Here is a 21,397-nt window from a genome sequence, read left to right on the forward strand (position 1 = left end):
TTGCAACTTTCTAAACCAAATCTTTTCAATAGATCTTTTAGATACTTGGTTTATGAAATAAATATCCTATCTTTTCTCTACGCAATCTTCAATCTTAGGAAAACATTCATTTCTACTATCATGCTCATTTCAAATTCATTTTTTATCTCTTTAGCAAACTTATCACTTTCTTTATCATTTCCTCAAAATATTATGCCATCCACAAATATTACAATGATAAATAAACCATCGTCAATTTTCCTCAAATATAAATTACCATCTCCCATTACTTTGATAAATCTAAGCTTAGATAAATACCTAACCAACCTTTAATACTAGGTTTTAGGTGCTTTCTTTAGACCATACAATTATTTCTTTTGTCTACATACAAAATCTTTATCTTCTATCAGAAGGAATTCATTAGGTTTCTCAATGTAGACTTCTTCTTCAAGTTCTCCATTAAGAAAAGCTAACATCCATCTGATAAACCTTGAAATTCTTGCTCACTGCATAAGCTAAGAACATCCTTATTTCTTCTATTCTTGCCATGAGTTCATATGTTTCTTCATAATCTATGCCTTCTTGCTGTGAGTAACCATTACAAATAAGTCTGACATCGTTTCTCAAAAATTATCCTTACTCATTCATCTTATATCTAAATACCCACTTTGTTCCTATAACATTCTTGTCTTTAGGTCTATGAACTAATTCCAATGTCTCATTCTTCAACTTTGATCTAAATATTCTTTCATCACTTGCTTCTAGTGATCATCCTTACGTGCCTCATCTATTCTTTTAGGTTCCACTTGAGAAATTGGACATAATTCCTCATTCACTATGTTCCTTTTCATCACACCTTTATCCTTGCTCCCAATTATCTACTATGGAGGGTAATTCTTTGTTATGTGCCGACTAGAAGTAGGAGTTGACATCTCAACTCTTATCTCTTCCCTAGGTTTAGATCTTTGATCTTCTTTATACTCAATAGATACATCATTATGCAAGTCATTGTTAGTCTCAAAATGAACTTTAGAATTCTATCTAAAAAATCTAGAATTATCCTCTTCTTTATCAAAATTATAATCTATCATCTTCTCTTTAGTACCAAACTTTTCATCAATCCTTACATTTGTGCACTCAACTATTGTCTTAGTTATATAGTTGAAACATCTATATACTTTTCTTTTCACTGAGTAACCAAGAAACATACATTCATCACTTCTTGGATCAAACTTACCAATATCATCATCTCTCTTTATCTAACACTTCAAAATATTTGAAAATACTTGACTAATGGTGAGTGACCAAACCATAACTAATAAGGTGTCTTGCTCATGCCTTTTCTAACCTATTCTCTATTTAGAGCATATACTAAAGTGTTAATTGCTTCTCTCCACAATGACTTTGAGACATCATTCTCAAATAACATCCATCTTGTTGCTTTTTCCACTGACTTGTTCCTTCTTTCAACAATCTCATTATGTTTAGGTATTATAGGTGAAGATAATTGTCTTTTGATTCCATTATCTTCATAGAACATGTTAAACTCTCTAGAGGTGAACTCTCCTCATCGATCTTATCTCAAACATTTAATCTTTACACCTGACTCATTTTCAAATCTATTCTTAAACATCTTAAATTTCTCAAAAGCTTTAGACTTCTCTTTAAGAAATGCTACCCACATCATCCTAGTGAAATCATCAACAAAAATCATAAAGTACCTTTCACCATAGAATCCTCTAGTTCTTGCAGGACCACTCAAATCTATGTGAACAATCTCCAATTTCTCTACAGTAGAGAAATTCTTTCTAGGAAAAGACACTTTTCTCTTCTTAGCCAAAATACATTACTTATAGATAACATTAGTAGGCTTAATAATCTTAGGTAGATCTCTCACTAAAAATGTACTACTAACTTTCACAATATTATCAAAGTTTTTATGGAAAAAAACTTCTATACCATAATCAACTATTGTCAACCTTTCCAACCAAGCATGTTATTTCAGTAGGATTCACCTAAAATACATTACCTCTAGATTTTGTTCTAGTACCAATCATCTTACTATAATTTTCTTTTATAATGCAAGTCTTCTCTATGAACTGCAATAGATATCCCTTGTCTACCAACTATCCAACACCTAGAAAATTATGTTTCAAACCATAAATATAGTAAAAATCATGAATTATAGTTTATAATAGATCCAATCCCTATTATATAACAAGTTTCATTGTTACCAACTCTAATAATACCTCCATTATGATTTCTGAACTTGACAAAAAATTTCATACGACTAGTCATGTGATGTGAACATCCACTATCAACTATCCAATCTGATTTTTTCTCAACTTGGGTAACTAGAATTATCTCTTCTCTCATTTCCCTATCAAGATCATCTTCTTTGATAGCCACAAATCCTAATTCACCATCACTTTCACTCTGATATTTTTCATCAAATTATTTTTCCTCATTAGCATATAAATAATTTCTATCCTTATCTCTTCTAGGCTTAAAATTTTTCCTCTAATTTTTTTCTCTCTTTTAGGAAGTTTAGATGCATAATGACCATATTCATCACAAGTACAACATTTAAATATTTTCTTACCATCTTTCTCTCTTCTTACTAGAAGGGCTATTCCTTCTTTAATCTTTTTATCTTCTTTAGTTCCTCTAGTACTGCCAAATTCTCCTCTTGCTCTTGCACTTACTAATAGATTAGGTTGAATTTATAGAGCACTAAAAGTTGTCTCAACTCTAGCTAGTTCTCCAAAATGTCACAATTTTACTTCTATAGACTCTAACCTTAAAAGAAATTTTTCCTTTGTGAAATCTTGGGTGTAGGGAATTACTAGTTGAATCATCTGAGTTGTCTACTTGAATGGTGGTGTTAAAATTTTCAAGATCTTGAATATAACAACATCATCTTGTTTAGTTCAACCAAGAGACCAAATACCTACAATAGTTTTTGATTTTCTAATGACATAACTTCTTATAGATTCAAATGTGCAAATCCAATTTTGTAATCCCATTCTTTTTGCATGATCATCACCTTCAATAGTAACTTCTAGTGCTTTCTAAATTTTGTGAGAAGTTTGAAATGTATTTACCTAAATATATTCATTCTTTGGAAGAGCTAATAGTAGGGCTTCCCTGGCTCATATGTTACATATGGATAGATCTCTTTCTCCCTCACTACATTTCTCTTACTTTGATTCTTCAACAATTGCCTTCTTAGCTTTTGTCAAAAGTCAAAATCTTGGACCCATGCATAGCAGGTGAGTCTTCATATTTTCCTTCAAACTATCATAGTTGGTCCCATAGAATCTTGGACTATCCTTCCTGAACATATTCACCATCAATCTCCCAAAGTTGTTGAGCCTTATCTTCAAGTACCTTATGCTTTGATACCAATTGTTAGAGTATATAGTCCATTGCTATAACTATGGGTGGGGAGGTGAATTATATATATATATATATATATATATATATATATATATATATATATATATATATATATGTATGTATGTATATATATATATATATATATATATATACATACATACATATATATATATATATATACATACATATATATATATATATATATACATACATATATATATATATACATACATATATATATACATACATATATATATACATACATATATATATATACATACATATATATATATACATACATATATATATATATACATACATATATATATATATATATTATATATAAAACATTAACTTTAAACAATCTTAACCATATGCATGATGTTAACTAAAACCATAAAAAGAAAATCGTACACAATTAACACTAGATGTGTTAAATAGGGAAACCCTTAATCAAAAGGAAAACCTTAGTGGAGATGCTACCCACAAGATGATCTACTAATATAAATATTCCTTGTTAAAAGGATAGACCTTGTTAGGAGTCTATTACAACATTCAATAAATAAGAGTCCTTGTTAGGAGACATTGAATCCCTATTAGGAGATTCCAACCCTATTAGGAGTTGTAGAAGATAGCTAAACCCATTGCCCAAATAGCTTCAAGGTCAAGATCAAAGAACCCACTATCCAAATGATCTCTGTATTATTCCTTGTAGAATAACAAAACTGAAATGTACTTCTTCCTCTATCTTTGTCCTATTAATTGGACCTTTTCTCCTTCAGATCTTGCAACCAAATCTCATACTATGCATCTAATGATCCCTTGGATCACTTACATGCATTTGACAAGCATTATGCTCCTTCTCATATTGTGCACTAATACTTCATATTCCACTTGATCCTCTAAATCAAGATACATTACAAATAAGAAAAACAACTTTCATTTATACCTTATCTTCATAATAATTCCTTGAGTTGACCTTGAGGCTTTCCTAATTAATTAAAATAAGATAATTAATTAATTAGCAATTAAAACAACAGTGTTGTCTCACAGTCTATAGAAAAATTCACACATGTGAAACCATGTCTTGTGCACACATTTGCATCATCATATGACTATCCTCTATCACTATGTGACTACGCATCTCTTCATTACATCTCAAATGAAAGATAGTGATAGATCGTTCGAACTTTATTTTCCAATGCTCTATTTTTGCATTGATTCTAGTAGATCAAGTGTAACTTCCATACACCATTGACTTAGACTTATTCCTTGTAACCTCATTATCAAGAAAACCTCAGGAACATTTCCTCTAGTATGCATTTCCTCAAACTTCCTCAGCTTCTATGCATTGTAAGATTACTGACTGCTATTGTTCTAGTCTTTACATAATTACTGCTATATTGACATCAATGAAAAATGCATTCATGAATGAAACATATCAATACTCTCTAATGCTTAGGATACTCCCCCAATGTAGTATCATTAGAATTCATGCTAGCATCTTATTGTGACTATTAGGAATTAACTATATCTCTAATCTAGTTAAGACCCTCTGTTCCTATCATATTTGATTCACTCTTTTCATTTTTTTAGCTATTCTTTGATATTCTTTTCTTTTTATCTTTTTAACAACATTATAACTTCACAAATTATCTCTCTTCTCTTCATTAAAAACCTTATTTTTAAGTGTTTTTCTAGACACAAATTTTAGCTCTTAATCTTGACCATTCACTCAAACCTTAAGTTTCCCACTCAATCTCCTTAAGAATTTCACATATCTCCATATCTGAATATAATTTATCTCTTTGCATTTTCCTTCAAGAAAATCTCTTTTTTATCTTGATCCAATGATCCACTGATTCCAACTCAACATATCATAACTTTCACTCTTTATCATCACATAATCCAATAGGATCTCTCATACTATACCTTTCAATAATCTTAGATCTTCTAACTTTCTTTAAGTGTTCATCCTTTTCTTGAAATCTGAAGTAGTTTAAACTCTTTACACCAGTCAACCAATTAGGTTGTGGTCATAACTATGAAATGGGATACTAGCTTGTATTCTATATATGTGATCACATATGTTGATTTGTCTTCTATTTTGACCTTTATGAAGGTTCTTTATATACTATCACTAATCTACTACAGTCACTTATCATAGTCTTATTCACCAATCATATCCCATCTTCTATCAACCTTTGTTGATCATTTCCTTTCTTCATTGATCATGTACTTGTTCTAAATTTATGACTTGATTTTCTACCATATTTTCCATCAATTAAAACTAAGCATATGGATCATATGTTTTCTAATTCATCATAACATCAACAATCTCCTTGTTTAGTTTTCCTTAGGACTCTTTCTTTCTTCTTGATTTTTCCTTTTTCTCTCATAGCTTTTCTCTTTAATTATTCTAAATACTCAAATATTTCATTCTACTTTCCTAAATCCTCTTCTTCTTCATTCATAGGTTCTAAATCAATTTGTCCATTTTCCATGTACCTAAATAAAGACTTAACTTTCTTTTCACATGATACTCTTCTTCAACCTTTTCTTGTCATTCACCTTGCTAAATCTCCATAAACTTCTCTTCCTTCTTCTTAGTTAACATGTCTTATTATTGATTATGGTTTACTAATTCTATTAACACTTTATCTTTAGTTCCACTAATGGTGTGATCTCTATACTTTGAGCTTATATTTCCTATTACTATTCTAGAACATCATGGATAACATCATGAGTTATCTATTTAACTATAGACGTGTCATCCAATTGAATAGGCAATAATTGATCCTTTATCTCCTCCTTAATCTTCAAAAAAAAAAAAAATTCACGTATCAATTATTTCACTATGTAGACTTCATGTAATATCAATAAGATTTCTTATTTCTCTATTTTTCACACCAAACTACTTCTTTTGTGCTTCATACATTGCTTTAGCATCCTAAACTCTTAGCTAAGTTTCTACCTCAATTGGTTCTTTCTTTATAATTTCTTTATCCATCTATAGGTCTGATGACTAGCTAGAATCAATTAGTTATTAAAATTCACCAAAAATGAATGAATGTATCTCCAAGGCTATTTTACTAAACTTATGGAGATGTTGTACTATTGTATCCTCTAACTTTGTTTTGTCTTGTTCACTCCAAAACATGTATTTTCTCCCAACTATTTATAATCCACTAGCTTCTATGACACCTCTTGAATCATCAATGGTAGGAATTTTAATTTTTACAACTTTCTTCTTTAGTTCTAATTCTTCTTTATTTTATTAAATTCTTTCAACTTCTTCTTTATCCTCTTGTCATTTATCACTCATTTTCTTTTTAGGGATCTCCATTATAAAGGAGGTATCTTTCCCTCTCCTTTTCATTGGTTAATTCTTTATTTCTTTGGTCATCAATCTAGTCTAATTTATGTTTAGTCTTCCATATGTTAAAGGGATTGCAACTGTAGTAGCACCTGATGTACCTACTAGGTTGCCACTAATTTGACTAGCTAGCATTCTTCTTATTTTCATTCTTATCACTATTGGATTCAATTTTTTCTATAGTCCTACATGATATTCATCAAATATTCAAAATATCATTGTCTTGTTATACAAGAGATTGGACAATAATGTATCAACATGTTGTCTAGCATAGTCATCTTCAACCTCATATCCTATAGGTGAAAGCCAATGGGTTCTAGGTTTTATAGCCTACATAATAAACGAGTCTATGTATACTGAGAAATAAATGTCATTATTATACTTTTTCACAAAATTAAGGTTTCTTTCACATTTTTGAATGTTAGATTGAAATTATTTAAATTAATCTATATTAGGCTATTAAAAATCTCACCTAACACCTTTATGAATTCACCAATTTTTGTGATTACCAATCTATCCTTATACCATGTAGCTTTAACTCTAGTTAGAAAATAATTTTTGAAATAGAAAAAGATACATACTAGAAAGGCTCTATGTTTGAATGATTATTTCTTATCTGATTTATCCTCTTCATATTCAACATTATTTGGGTCTTGATCATTTCAGATATATTATAAACAATATCATTCTTAATAATTTGGTAAGTAGCATGAATGACATTGCTAGGTACACTATTTGTTCTAATCAATTGGGAGACATTGTATCTTATCACCTTTGAAGTCAAATTTACTTCCTTGTATTTAATTTCTTCAATTTTCATAGCTCTCCCATCATATCTAGACTTGGTTAAGTTAGTAACTAAGCTTGTTGGTTTTTTCCTAAAAGTGTACTCTTCACTTTGTGATCCAAAAATTATTACTTTGTGGATTGTATTCTTTTTTATTTTATGCAGTTTATCTAATGGCATACATTGATCATGTACTATTATCATCACATATCATATCAAATATAGATTAAATTCTATAGGAATTTCCACCACATAAGCTAAATCCTTAGTCAAGACATGTTTGTGCTCTATGGATTAATTTTTCTCTCAATTCTTTAATTTTGTAATGAATATATGCTTGAAAGTATCTTAATAAAATTAATCCTAGTTGGATCATAGATAATGTGTTAGACATGTCTATTGTTGGATACAATTTATTAATTGTGTGTTGTCTTTGATTTCACACAAATGCCATATCAATTGTCAGTCAGTGCATGCTGAGCTTACTTGGACAGTGAAGACAATTTTCCTTATCTACCAAGCACTTCTGATTCTTCTTTGTATAGAAGGCAATATCTATTGAGCTCACTCAAGATTTGAAGGAATTTATGTATAAAAGAGTGTTAACCAAGCTCAATCAGTTAATAAAGGGAAAAGTGAACAGAGCTAGTATTAACTGAGTTCACACGGTTACCAAAGAATTCTTGTAAGTTTGTAGTGTTAACTAAGCTTCTATTGGTTAACATAGGAAATCACTTTAAAATTAGTTTCTAACTAGTTGGGTCATCTACCAAAGGATTTTATTATTTTGGAATGAAAAGATTAATTATTTTACCTACTAATTCTAGCTAACTATGGTAATGAATATTGGTTATTCTAATTTATATTTGAGCCAACTTGACAATCTGGAAGGTATAAGTAAGAGGTCAATTTGTGATCTCAAAGTATGGAAGTTGAATGAATTAAAAAAAAGAGATAAGAAGAGAGCAAGCAAACTTGAAGGATAAGTAGGTATCCTTGTGGAGTAGAAAAGTATTATTTGATTAGGACGGATCAAGTATAAGCTAGAATAGAGATTTGTAATCAATAATTTAGCTGCATCACAATCAGGTCATTTCATTGTTACTCTCTAATCATTGTAGCAATGATCTAAAATCTCTTAATAGAGTTGGTTTAATAGCCATTTGTAAATCCTCTAACAAGGTGGAAATTCCATTGAATTGTTGCAAGATCTCTTACATGACCACTCCTAACAGGGTGATCAAATCCTTTAATAAGGTCACACCTAACAGTGTGTTTTATAACCTTTAACAGGGTTGGCTCCTAACATGGCTCACTTTAGAAGAGTGAAAAATAGTAACTAGTTACAATTCGCAGTTTTTCTCAAATTTATTTTTCATGTTAAATGATGGTGTCATTTGTGTTCATTTTATTTATTTCATGCTTGCAATTAAATTACTAATAATATCTTAAGATCTACTAAGTTAAACACACTCTACATTTACCAAGTTACTGTAATTTTTGTATGCTTACTGAGTATCAACAATAATCAATTTTATCAATTTGAATATCATTTGACATCTAAGGGATCTAGGATTTATTTTAGTAGTAATTGATTTACCCCTCCCCTCTCATTTACTCTTATATTTCCAACAATTGGTATCAGAGCTTTTGGTTCTTGTAGAGAAGGTTTCAAGGACCTGAGCTAAAGATTAGGATGTCTTAGAAAAGAGTGATTCCAAAATTGAACAGAGACAACTTTGTAGCATGGCAAGGACTTATGAGGCTTCATCTAGCTACCATCAATTATTTAGGCTACAAGTATCTTGATGAAGAATACAAAAATCCCATTGGAACATTATTAGTTGAAGATATTGCTAAGAAAAAGAATCATAACATCATGATGATTGATATTGTATCCACTTTCAGTTATTTTGAATTTGATGAGATCAAAGACTATAAAACTACTTTTGATACATGGAACAAACTAAAAGAAATATATGGAGGAGATTATAATGTAAGAAGAGCCAAAGCAGAAAGCCTTAGAGGACAATTTTATCAAATGAGAATGAGAGAAGATGAAAACATTGCAAATTATGTGAAAAGAATTAAGGCTAGCGTCAGTGCAATCAAAGCATTTGGAGGAGAAATCAAAGAGAAAACTATTGTAAGAAAAATACTCAAAACTCTGCTTTTCATATATGAAATCAAAGTGTCTACTATTCAGGAAAAGAGATGTGATCTAAATAACAAGATAGGCTTGGATGCCCTAATAGGAAGATTGACAGCTTTTGAACTAGACAACTTTGACAACAATGTTCCTACTTCTAAGAATATTCAGTCTGCATTTGAAGCTAAACTCTCACTCAAAGAAAAGGAAAAAAAAAAAAAACATAATCAATCGGGAAGTGAGGAAGAAATTGAAGAAATTTTTGAAAATGATCTTGAAATTGTTGAAGCCCTACACACAAAGAAATATTCTAGGAGTAGAGAAAAGTATAAAGGTAAAATCCCTCCAAAAAAATAAAGCAAGGAAAAAAAGAAAAGCCATAAGTACAAAGGAAAGAAGGAATTCAAAAATCATAAATCATACAAAGAAAAAGGTAAGAAAACATTTTTTATAGCTAAAGATTCTAATAATAGTGATGAAATAGTATATATTGCTATAAAAGTTGAATTTGATGATGAAGGAGATAAGATGGCACTTGTATTTCATGTTAGTAAAAATGATACATGGATCATAGATAGTGGATGTTCTCACCATATGACTAGAGATAAAACTAAGTTTGAACATTTTGAATACTATGATGGAGGTAGTGTAAGGTTTGGAAACAATGAATCTTGTTGCATAAAAGGAAAAGGTCATATCTCATTAACCAATGAACTTGTATGTGATAATGCCTATTGGGTCGAAGGACTAAAACATAATTTACTAAGTGTGGCATAGCTGAACAACATTGGATTCAAGGTAGAGTTTATGAATGGCAAGGAAAGACTACTAGATAATAAAGGAAATCTAATTGGATTAGGAAAGAAAACAGTGGGTAACCTATTTTATCTTGATCTTTGTGATTGGTCATGTTTTATTGCTCAAATAAAAGAAAGAGGGTTATGGCACAAAAGACTATGTCATAAAAACTTTGATAATATGGTCAAGATAAGAAAACTCAGAAGAGTAAGAGGTATCCCTAGTTTGAAGAAACCTAATGTTGGATTATGCAAATATTGCCAAATTGGTAAAACAGGAAAGACTAGTTTTAAGAGCAAAAACTCTCAGTTAGAAGATGTCTTGGAAATTGTGCATACTGATTTATGTGGACCCATTGGAATAGAAAGTTATAGTGGAGAATTTTTTTAAATTCTTTTTGTTGATGACTATTATGTATTTGAAAGAAAAATCAGAAGCTTTTGAAAATTTCAAATGGTATCTGGCTAGAGTAAAAAAAAAAAACTAGAAAAGGATTGAAATGCTTAAGATTAGATAGAGGTGATGAATTCTTCTCAAATGAATTCAGCAATTTCTACATTCAAAGAGGGATCAAAAGACAAGTATCAGTCCCTAGTACTCCTGAGCAGAATGAGATAGCTAAAAGAAGAAATAGATCCATCATGGATTGTGTAAGAAAACTAATGATTGAGAAGAATGTTGCTATAAAATACTAGAAGGAAGCTATCAACATAGAAGTTCATACTTTTAACCAAGTTCAATTGAAGAAGGACTCAAACAAAACTCCCTATGAACTATGGTATGGCTACAAACCTAATGTAAGTGACTTGAAAGTATTTGGGAGAAAATGTTATATCTTGAGAAAATCTAGAAAAGGAAAATTTGATGTAAAAGGTGATGAAGGAATATTTCTAGGATATTCTTGTAGAAGTAAAGCATACAAATGTTTGAATTTGTCCACTCAAAAAATCATAGAAAGTGCACATGTGAGAATTGATGAATTTGTAGAAAAGAGTGAAGAAGAAAGAAAAAAGGAACCAAAAGATTATAGAAGATTTTTTTACTAAAAACCTAATACATTTCCAAAAATATTTGACAAAAAGGAGACTTCATCTCCCAAGATCTCCAAGTCTCCAACAGTTACCGAGTTGTAGGAAGTGCAAACTGAGTCACATTCAGAGGCTACTAAGTTAGTGCATACTGAGTCTAAAGGACCCAAGAAATAGATAGAAGGACCCAAGCTTGAAGTTGAGATTCAAAATGAAGTTAGTAAAATTCATTAAAAAGTCAAAAGACATGTATTGGCTAAATATGTTAGAAGGCATCATGCACCTAATCAGATCATTGGAGACAAATTAAATGGAACAATGACAAGAAGAAAAATAAAAGGTACATGTTTACTTGTTGAATTTGAAGCTATAATTGTTAAGGATGCATTGGAAAATGAAAGTTGTACTGAGGCTATGAATGAAGAAATAGAACAGATAGAAAAGAATACAACATGGACTCTTGTTCCTAGGCTCAAAGATAAAAATGTGATTGGTACAAAATGGGTATTTAGAAATAAGTTGAATGAAGATGGAAAAGTGTCAAGAAACAAAGAAAGGTTGGTATGTAAAGGCTATTCTCAACAAGAAGGTATTGATTATAGTGAGACTTTTGCCCCTGTTGGAAGATTAGAAGGTGTTAGAACTTTATTGGCATATGTAGCTTATAGAGGATTCAAAGTATATCGGATGGATGTTAAATCTGCATTCTTGATGAGGAAGTCTACATTAAATAGCTAGAAGGTATTGTTGATCTTGACAAAAGAGACATGGTCTACCAATTACACAAAGCCTTATATGGTCTAAAATAAGCTCCTAGAGCTTGGTATGAAAGTTTACATAACTATTTGATATATATTAGTTTTCAAAGAAAAAATGATAACAATAGCCTATATATCAAGGAAGGACTAGATAAGAAGATTGTGTTGGCAAAAATATTTGTGGATGATACTCTATTTACAGGAAATGATGGCTTATGCAAAGCATTTTCAAAGAAAATGAATAAATAATTTGAGATGTCCATGTTTGGTGAAATAAAATTCTTTGTTGGATTATAGATACAATAGAACAAAAATGGTATCTATATCACACAATCTAAGTACATCAAAGATATACTCAAGAAATTTGTAATGGAAGATTCAAAACCAGTTGGAACCCCCATGTGTACTGGACTTAAGCTTACCAAAGATGATGACTCAAAAGAAGTAGATCAAACCTTATACAAATCAATGATTGGGAAATTAAAGTATGTAGTACATACAAGACCTAATATTGCCTTAGTAGTTGGGATAGTGGCAAGATTCTCAACAAAACCAAGAGAAAACCACATGAGAGAAATAAAAAGAATCTTGAGATATCTAAAAGGTACTAAAGACTATGGCTTGTGTTACAAACTTGGAGGCAATCTTGAATTAAAACTATTTACTGATGCTAATTGGGTAGAAAATCTTGATGAAGAAAAACCACTAGTGGTGGAGGATTCTTTCTTGGTAAAAGGTTGGTATCTTGGACAAGCAAGAAGCAAAATTGCACATCTTAATCCATAGCAAAAGAAAAATACGTGGTTGTAGTAGTGAATTGCTCTAACATTATTTGGTTCAAACAATTGTTCGAAGGAATGAAGTTTGAAATCAAAGAGCCAATAGTCATGTATTGTGATAACACTAGTGCAATCAACATATCAAAGAATCTAGTGATGTATTCCAAAACAAAGCACATTGCTATAAAATATCACTTTGTAAGAGAATTAGTGTAGAACAAGGAAATCAAATTGGAATATGTGTATACAAAAGAAAAAATTGCAGGTATATTCACCAAGCCATTACCTAAGGATACGTTTTTGTATCTAAGAGGTAAGCTAGGGATCATTCCCCTATCTAAAGCTCACTAAATAAAGTTTAGTGATGCATTAATAGGAACTAAGTTGAAGATCAATTAGTTGATGTAGTATTAACAAGGACATATTATAGATGAATCAGTACTCAAGGTACATTGACACTAATTAGAATTTGTTAGAGTAATTATTTGTTCTAACTTATTAATTAAATCACTTTGATTTAATTAATTAAGTTGCCTATTACTCTAGTTTTCTTAAGCTATCTTGTAGGTGCATATAATTAATATTTTATTAATTATATTGTGCAACCCTAGCTTTTTAGGCTTTAGTTTCCCTTTTCGGGTTTCGTGATTCCTTTATAAGGATTCACCTCTTTGTATTTTATACATTCACTTATTGGATTATATGAGATATTGCTCTTTGCATGTCCATAAGATGGATCTGGCTTTTTGGCCTCCTTGATTTTTCCTTGCCTCTGTTCTTTGCTTCATCCATGTGACAGGTTTATGCATGCAGGTGTTCTTGGGAGATTAGTTTTTCACCTAATCTAACATGGTATCAGAGCTTTTCTATGTGCAAGAGTAGATTTTAGTTTCCTTATTTGAGAGATTCGGGGGGGGGCAAATAAACTTTATTCTAGTTTTTTGAAAAATGAAGTATGCTCTTCTCTTGCATCTTTGGATGATCTTGAGAATCAGAAAAGTTTTGACAGAAACAGTTTTTCTCTGGGGTTTCAATCTCAAATCTGACAACCAACTTGCATATTTGGAGTTTTCAATCAGTTTTGCAGGTTCCAGCATGCCATTGATGGACTTGGGAAGCTGATCCAACATTTGCATGTCAAATTTTGGTTGCTGGGGTCGTTTTCTGATTTTTGGAGCCGTTTTTTTTTGTTAAAGGCGTCTGATTTACACTACAGCAACATCTTTTGTTCATCAGCAAGAAAAACTCTTTCTGGGTTTTGTTTGTAGCCCCGAAAAACCATCTGGGTATCTTTTAGATTTTGCATACAAGATGTATATTTTTCAGAATCGAGCATGCAAAGCTACAGCCATACCCCTCTCCGTTGGCAGCCGCAGATTTGAATGCAGTTTTCAAATGTCTCGTTCTTGCTCATACGGACTCCGATTTTGATGATTCTTGTTATGAACTTGGCTATTTTTTTGTGCTCTATCCACTATTGGAGTTATTTTTTGATTTTCATGCATGAATTCTTCAGAAATTGCAGATTCTCAGCCGTGACTGTGCACAGTTCTTGTTTTGGAAACTTCGAAGGATCATAACTTTCTCATACGACCTCGTATCGAGGCGATTCTTTTTTTGAAAGTGCATGATTTTTCGACTAGATCGCAGTGGTGCTATTCGTTTCCTTGATTATTGTGCCCAAGTTTCACTTTTAACATATGCTCTTCATGAGGGTTTGTAATGCATTGAAATCAAGACCTACTTGTGGTTTTTTGGCCATAACTTTTGCATATGGAGGTATTTTTCCGATCCGAAAGAAGCGTCGAAAAGCTGGTTCCGAGACGGAGATATTAGTGTAGGCTTTTTTGAGTATTGATGCAGTTTGGTTACCTATTTTGGCAGTCAAAGATGGATGTTTTATTTTGCACTCCGGGAGGCGTATCTTGAGCATCCGATCTCCAATTTTGGACTTCTTTATATCGCCAGAAATCTCTTTCTGTGCTCTTTCTAGTGATGCTAGTGGTTGTTCTAGATTCTGTTCCAGGCACATCCTATTCAGTCTTTTGCGTTTTAGCATTCTGGTGGATATCCTGTTTGTTTCAGGTCTGGGGATCGATTTTGTTGCTTCAGTTGCTTCGTTTTGGGCTCTACCTTCTGTTGTTTCAGCCTTATGTCTTTTTTGATCATTGTTGATATTCATTGTAAGCATTTTTATGCAACGCACTGAGATAAAGTGCCACTCTTGCATTTCGGGATCCTTTTCATCATTGTGATTCGTTGTACTCGCACTATTTTATAAAGTGCCATGGGGGGGATAGTTGTTTGCTGCTTATAGGCCCTCTTTCTCTAATTCCTCATGTAGTGTCGATGACACGTGCCTTTATTTGTGTTTGTACCTCACTCTCGATGTGTTTGGCTCCTGTGTTGTAGGAGATTTTTGGCCCATCTTTTCAGCTGCCTGTCACCTCACCTGCCTTAAGGGGAGGTTATATTGCTGTTCTATGCTTCTTTGGTTGATGGTTCGTGCCTTCTATTTCCATGGAGGTTCTACAGATCAGCATTTTGATAGAGTTTTGCGGTTCTTCATGCTTCAATGATTCTCTTCTGATCTCTTTGTTCCTTCTTCTGGAACATTCTTTGCTATCTCTTTTTGGAGTAGGGTTTTTCCCATGTGGTTTTCTCTATTTCTCCTCTTTATAGAGATTTTGTTGTGATTAGGTACCTGATCTGGCCTTGTTGCCGGGACCCAATTCTCTTTCATAGCCGTGCTAGGTTAGCTTCCTCCCAAGCTTCGCTTAAGGGGGGGTGTTAGAGTAATTATTTGTTCTAACTTATTAATTAAATCACTTTGATTTAATTAATTAAGTTGCCTATTACTCTAGTTTTCTTAAGCTATCTTGTAGGTGCATATAATTAATATTTTATTAATTATATTGTGCAACCCTAGCTTTTTAGGCTTTAGTTTCCCTTTTCGGGTTTCGTGATTCCTTTATAAGGATTCACCTCTTTGTATTTTATACATTCACTTATTGGATTATATGAGATATTGCTCTTTGCATGTCCATAAGATGGATCTGGCTTTTTGGCCTCCTTGATTTTTCCTTGCCTCTGTTCTTTGCTTCATCCATGTGACAGGTTTATGCATGCAGGTGTTCTTGGGAGATTAGTTTTTCACCTAATCTAACAGAATTGTCTTTGGAATGTGTTGTGAAAGAGGGAGAAGTTTACTATCATAGCTTCCTAAAATTTTATAATTTAATGAAGGTGAAGTGAAGTAGTTCCTTCACAGAGGGAGAATACTATAGGAGAATTGTTTTGTGTAAAAACAAAGAGGGAGAAACTTTTTGACAGAGGGAGTCTTGTTCTCTAAATTTCATTGTGCTATGACATGTTGTATTTCCATCAATGCCAAAGAGGGATATTTTTGGATACAATTGATTAATTGTGTGTTGTCTTTGATGTCACATAAATGTCATATCAATTGTTAGTCAATGCATGACGAGCTTACTTGGTCAGTGAGACAATTTTCCTTGTCTAATGAGCACTCCTAAATCTACTCTGTATAAAAGGCAGTATTTACTAAGCTCACTCAGATGTCAAAGGAAATTATGCATAAAAGAATGTTAATAGAGCTTAGTTAGTTAACAAAGGGAAAAGTGAATAGGGCTAGTATTAACCAAATTCACTCAGCTACCAAAGGATTCTTGTAAGTTCACAGTGTTAACCGAGCTCCTATTGGTTAACATAGGAAATCACTTCAGAATTAGTTTCTACCGAGCTGGGTCAGCTACTAAAGGATTTTCTTATTTTGGCATGAAAAGCTTAATTGTTTTACCTACTGATTCTAGCTAACTATGGTAATGAATATTGGTTATTCTAATTTGTATTTGAGCTAACATGACAATCTAGAAGGTATAAATAAAAGGTCAATTTGTGATCTCAAAGTATGCAAGTTGAATGAATTGAAAAAAGAGATAAGAAGAGAGGAAGTGAACATGAAAGATAAGTAGGTATCCTTGTGGAATATAAAAGTATTATTTGATCAAGAAGGATCAAGTATAAGCTAGAACAAAGATCTTTAGTTAGCAATTCAATTTCATCACAATCAAGTCATTTCATTGTTACTCTCTAACCATTATAGTAGTGATCTAAAATATCTTAATAGAGTTGGTTTGATAGCCATTTTTAAATCCTCCAACAAGATGAAAATTCCATTGAATTATTTCAAGACCTCTTACAAGGCCACTCCTAATAGGGTGATCAAATCCTTTAACAAGGTCACACTTAACAGTGTTTTTTGTAACCTTATAGGGCTCACTTCAGAAGAGTGAAAAATACTAACTAGTTACAATTGGTGGTTTTTCCCAAATTGGGTTTCCACATTAAATCCTAGTGTCATATATGTTCATGTTAGTTCTTTCATGCTTGCAAGTAAATCACTTACAATATCTTAAGATCTGCTAAGTCAAACACAATTTGTGTTTACCAAGTTACAACAATTTTTGTATGCTTACCAAGTATCAACAGTAATTAGTTTTATTAGTCTGAATATTATTTGACATCTAAGGGATCTAGGTTTTATTTTAGTAGTAACTAATTCACCCCTACCCTCTTAGTTACTCATCTTATATTTCCAATAGTCTACTTCAACCATTTTGATTAGTTTGAATTTGTATTCTAATCATCGTTCCTTTGCATTTCTTACTAGGGAAAGTGATTCAATGTTCTCTCCCATTTTTCTCTGCTATAACGATGTAAGAATCAAAAAAAGGAATTGAACTAATGACTCATGATGCACAATTAGGGTTTATGATAAGTTGATCAAATCTTAATTCAATTGTAATAATTGCTTGATAATTCTCAAATGATCAAATGAAAGTAAAGATGCAAAATAAAATGATTCTTCTTTATTTATCATGGTAAAATAGACATTATGGTCATCAATGGTTTTAACATAGTTTCTTGTTTTCAATTAATGAATACTCACCAGTTAGTGCTTCACCAAAGATAATGACTAATGATATCTAGATGAGATTTCTAAAGTGGTCATCACAACATTATTATTTTTCTCAAAATCTTTACAGAAACAAAAATAATGAAATATAACATCATAACATGAAAATTCATCATGCAACTCTTGAATATAAGAGATTGATAGATAATTTTCCTTTATGTTCCACTCTTAAGAAAATATTATGCCTAGTTTGAAGATGAATCGTCTACACTAGAGAATGTTGTATTCCCTTTATATGAATTGACCTATTTCTATTTCTCATCTTTTTTAACCCATGTCATCTTCATTTTATTTCTAATCTCATCAAGACTTACATAATTCTTCATTTTGCCTTTCTATGGATAGTTAGGAGACTAGCCCTATATCTATAATCTCTAGCAATGTGAAAAACATTGTTGGACTAGAAAAAAATTATTAGAAGATAATCTCTATCATTACCTATTTGTGCTCTAAATTTTTTATTCTCTATTATATTCCTAGGATTACCATATACTAATCATGTAGGGTTGAAGTGTCACTCTCTTCTATAAGAGTTCACTAGTTGGACAAGTGATCTAGGGGATTTCACCTAAGATCTATATTCCTTAGATTTGTGTCCATAGTTTTTGCATGTTTAACAATATCCATTGAAAGTAATATTACTTGGTCAATTAATAGGTCTAGATCTACAATCATATTGGCCATGGCTATACTTATAAAAATTATAATAGAGACCTTCAAATGAATTGGACATATTAATCAGTTTGATTCTACAAATATTTGTAGTATGACCAATATTTTGACACTTAAATCAAGTTGGTTTGTTAGAACTCTTACCTAGTTTGTGTGTGGCTCCCTTCTAGATGTGTTTTTGCTTCTTGTATCAATGTGTCTCCTCTAGTTCTTCAATTTATCACCAAGTTTTTGTAAGATATCATTGTATAACTACAACTTTGCATTTGTATCTTTTTTAATTTGAAACTCTTTCAACTTATTATTATCTCTTTTTAGCCTTTGATTATTAGTCACAATCTATTGATTCTCTATAGTTTTTGCATTAATATTTTCATGTATGATTGCATTCTGTTGGGATATATTAAAAATTTAATCATCCTTTTCCTATAATGCATTCTCAAAAGTTCTCTTTATATATTCAATAGATTTCCAAGCTTCATTAGGTACCCTCTTCCTTCAAGGCCTTCACACATACCAAAAGACTATCCTTTTAGTTCTCTCTTCAAGTGTTCCACCTTCTCTTTGATCTTTTGATTCTTTCCATCAATTTTGCATTTACTTCTTTAAATTTCTTCGACATGGCTCTTTTGCACAATTGATCAATGCACTCTTGATTTTCATTCAAATTTTTGGTAACCTCTCTCCTTATGTATATGGACTTTATAATATTTTCCTATAGCTCTTGATTCATCTACTTTGTATTTTCAAGTTGTACTCATACCTATAACTCTCCATGATTGTGAATCTTTCCTTTAAGTTGGTAGGCTTGTTATTAATAAGACTAGTACTATGATGTTGATTGTTAGGAGTGTTAGGTAGAGGGGGGATGTGAATCAATAGAAACCAATAATGTAAAAATTTAATAAATGACCTACTAAAATGAAATACTAACTTTTGAAATAGTAAAGCATACAACTAATGCAAGAAAATAAAATATACAAATTTTAAACCACCACACAATCATCACACATAAGATAGTGATTTTGGTATCATGTAATCTATTGTGAGAGGGTCAAAACCTTGAAGGGTATGATACTCATAAGCTCACTACTTTAGTAAATAAGTTTCCATATTAAGAGAATATAATTACCCTTTCTAAGGTTTTAGCATATTTGTAGTGATTTTTACCTTGTTAGAAGTAAAAAAATTCTACTAAGATCTTTGTTGATAGAGGATTTCAAATACTCTTTTAAGAGATTACCTAGTTAAGGAATTTACAACTAAAATCTATTAGGGTTCACTTGATTTAAAGATTTTCCTATTGTAACTATTAGAAAACTGATTAATCTCAGATATGTTTATGGAACTCCTTTCCTATTATATTCAATTCACTCTCTATGGTTCTTCAATTTTTACATGACCTTCTTTACTTTTTATTTTGTTCACAACCTTAGCACTTGGAAATTCCTCACTACTTTATTCATTATAAAGCCTCTTTTTGAACTATTATGTTAAACATAACTTTTTCTTCTTAATATTGACCATTCATTCAAATCTTAATCTTCACACTCAATCTCCTTAAGAATTTCACATATCTTTTTATCTAAATTTGATTCATCCTAATCATGTTAGCCTTGAACAAGATATTTCATGTTCATTGCTTAAGAAAGTAAAAATGTATCAACTTTCCCTGTAGACACCTAAATCTAATTACATCACTTAAGTAATCATATTTAATCATCTCCCAAGGCATCATTGATTAAGTATTTAATAATTAATTAATTCAATGTTATGCCTAGCTAATTAATTTAGTTAATCAATTAAATCACAATTGATAAAATCAAATGACAAACCCAAAGTATAGTTATTAATTAAATCCCTACTCTCCTGTTAAATTAAATAAATTCATAATATCTATTTTATTTAATTCTTTAAATCTCATTTCATTTAATATAATTAATAAATCAATCCCAAACCTCTAACTATCCCTAAATCCTGATCATTATCCAAATCCAACCCATTCACATATGCTAACCTTGCTTATCCAACTAACTAACCCACCTCATAAGTGCTAGCCCACATGCATCCCTCTAACATGCCACTTGCATTGTAGTTCCCTCCCAAGTTGAGCTTAATCCCTTCCCTAAGAATGTGCACAACTTTAACCAAGGATTAAGAAGTCCTAAACAAAACCAAATTCAAACTTCTATTATATCCTTCTTACATTCCTATCCAAAAGACTTTAAGCTCTTACATGGCTTAATGTCTCTTTAAAGCCTCTTACATCCCTCTTCCACCCTCCTCCTCCATCATAACTCCATTTGATCCTTCACTTTGACCATCTCCTCACATCCAATCCCCTTGTGACACTTATCACATGGTTATAAATGAAACCGTCTCCCTTCACAATATAATCATCAACTTTCATGCAAAATCATAATGCCCCTTTGAAGAACAGATCACTTAATCATAACCTTACCATGTAGGAATCCTCACTCATCCTATACACCATGTTTTACACTTTGAAGGATCCCATCCATTGAAGGTTTGAAGCACACTTGAACATACATCCTCATCATTCGAAACATCTACACCATCAAAGGAGGCTTGTTGGGTGCTCTCCCTTCAGTTTGCACTCTATTTTGCACCTTATTTTGTCTAATCTATATGTGAGTTTAGTTTTTGTCTTATGAA

Source organism: Cupressus sempervirens, chromosome 8 (genome assembly GCF_028749045.1).
Source record: "Cupressus sempervirens isolate cs-2001-9-10 chromosome 8, ASM2874904v1, whole genome shotgun sequence".
Lineage (NCBI taxonomy): Eukaryota > Viridiplantae > Streptophyta > Pinopsida > Cupressales > Cupressaceae > Cupressus > Cupressus sempervirens.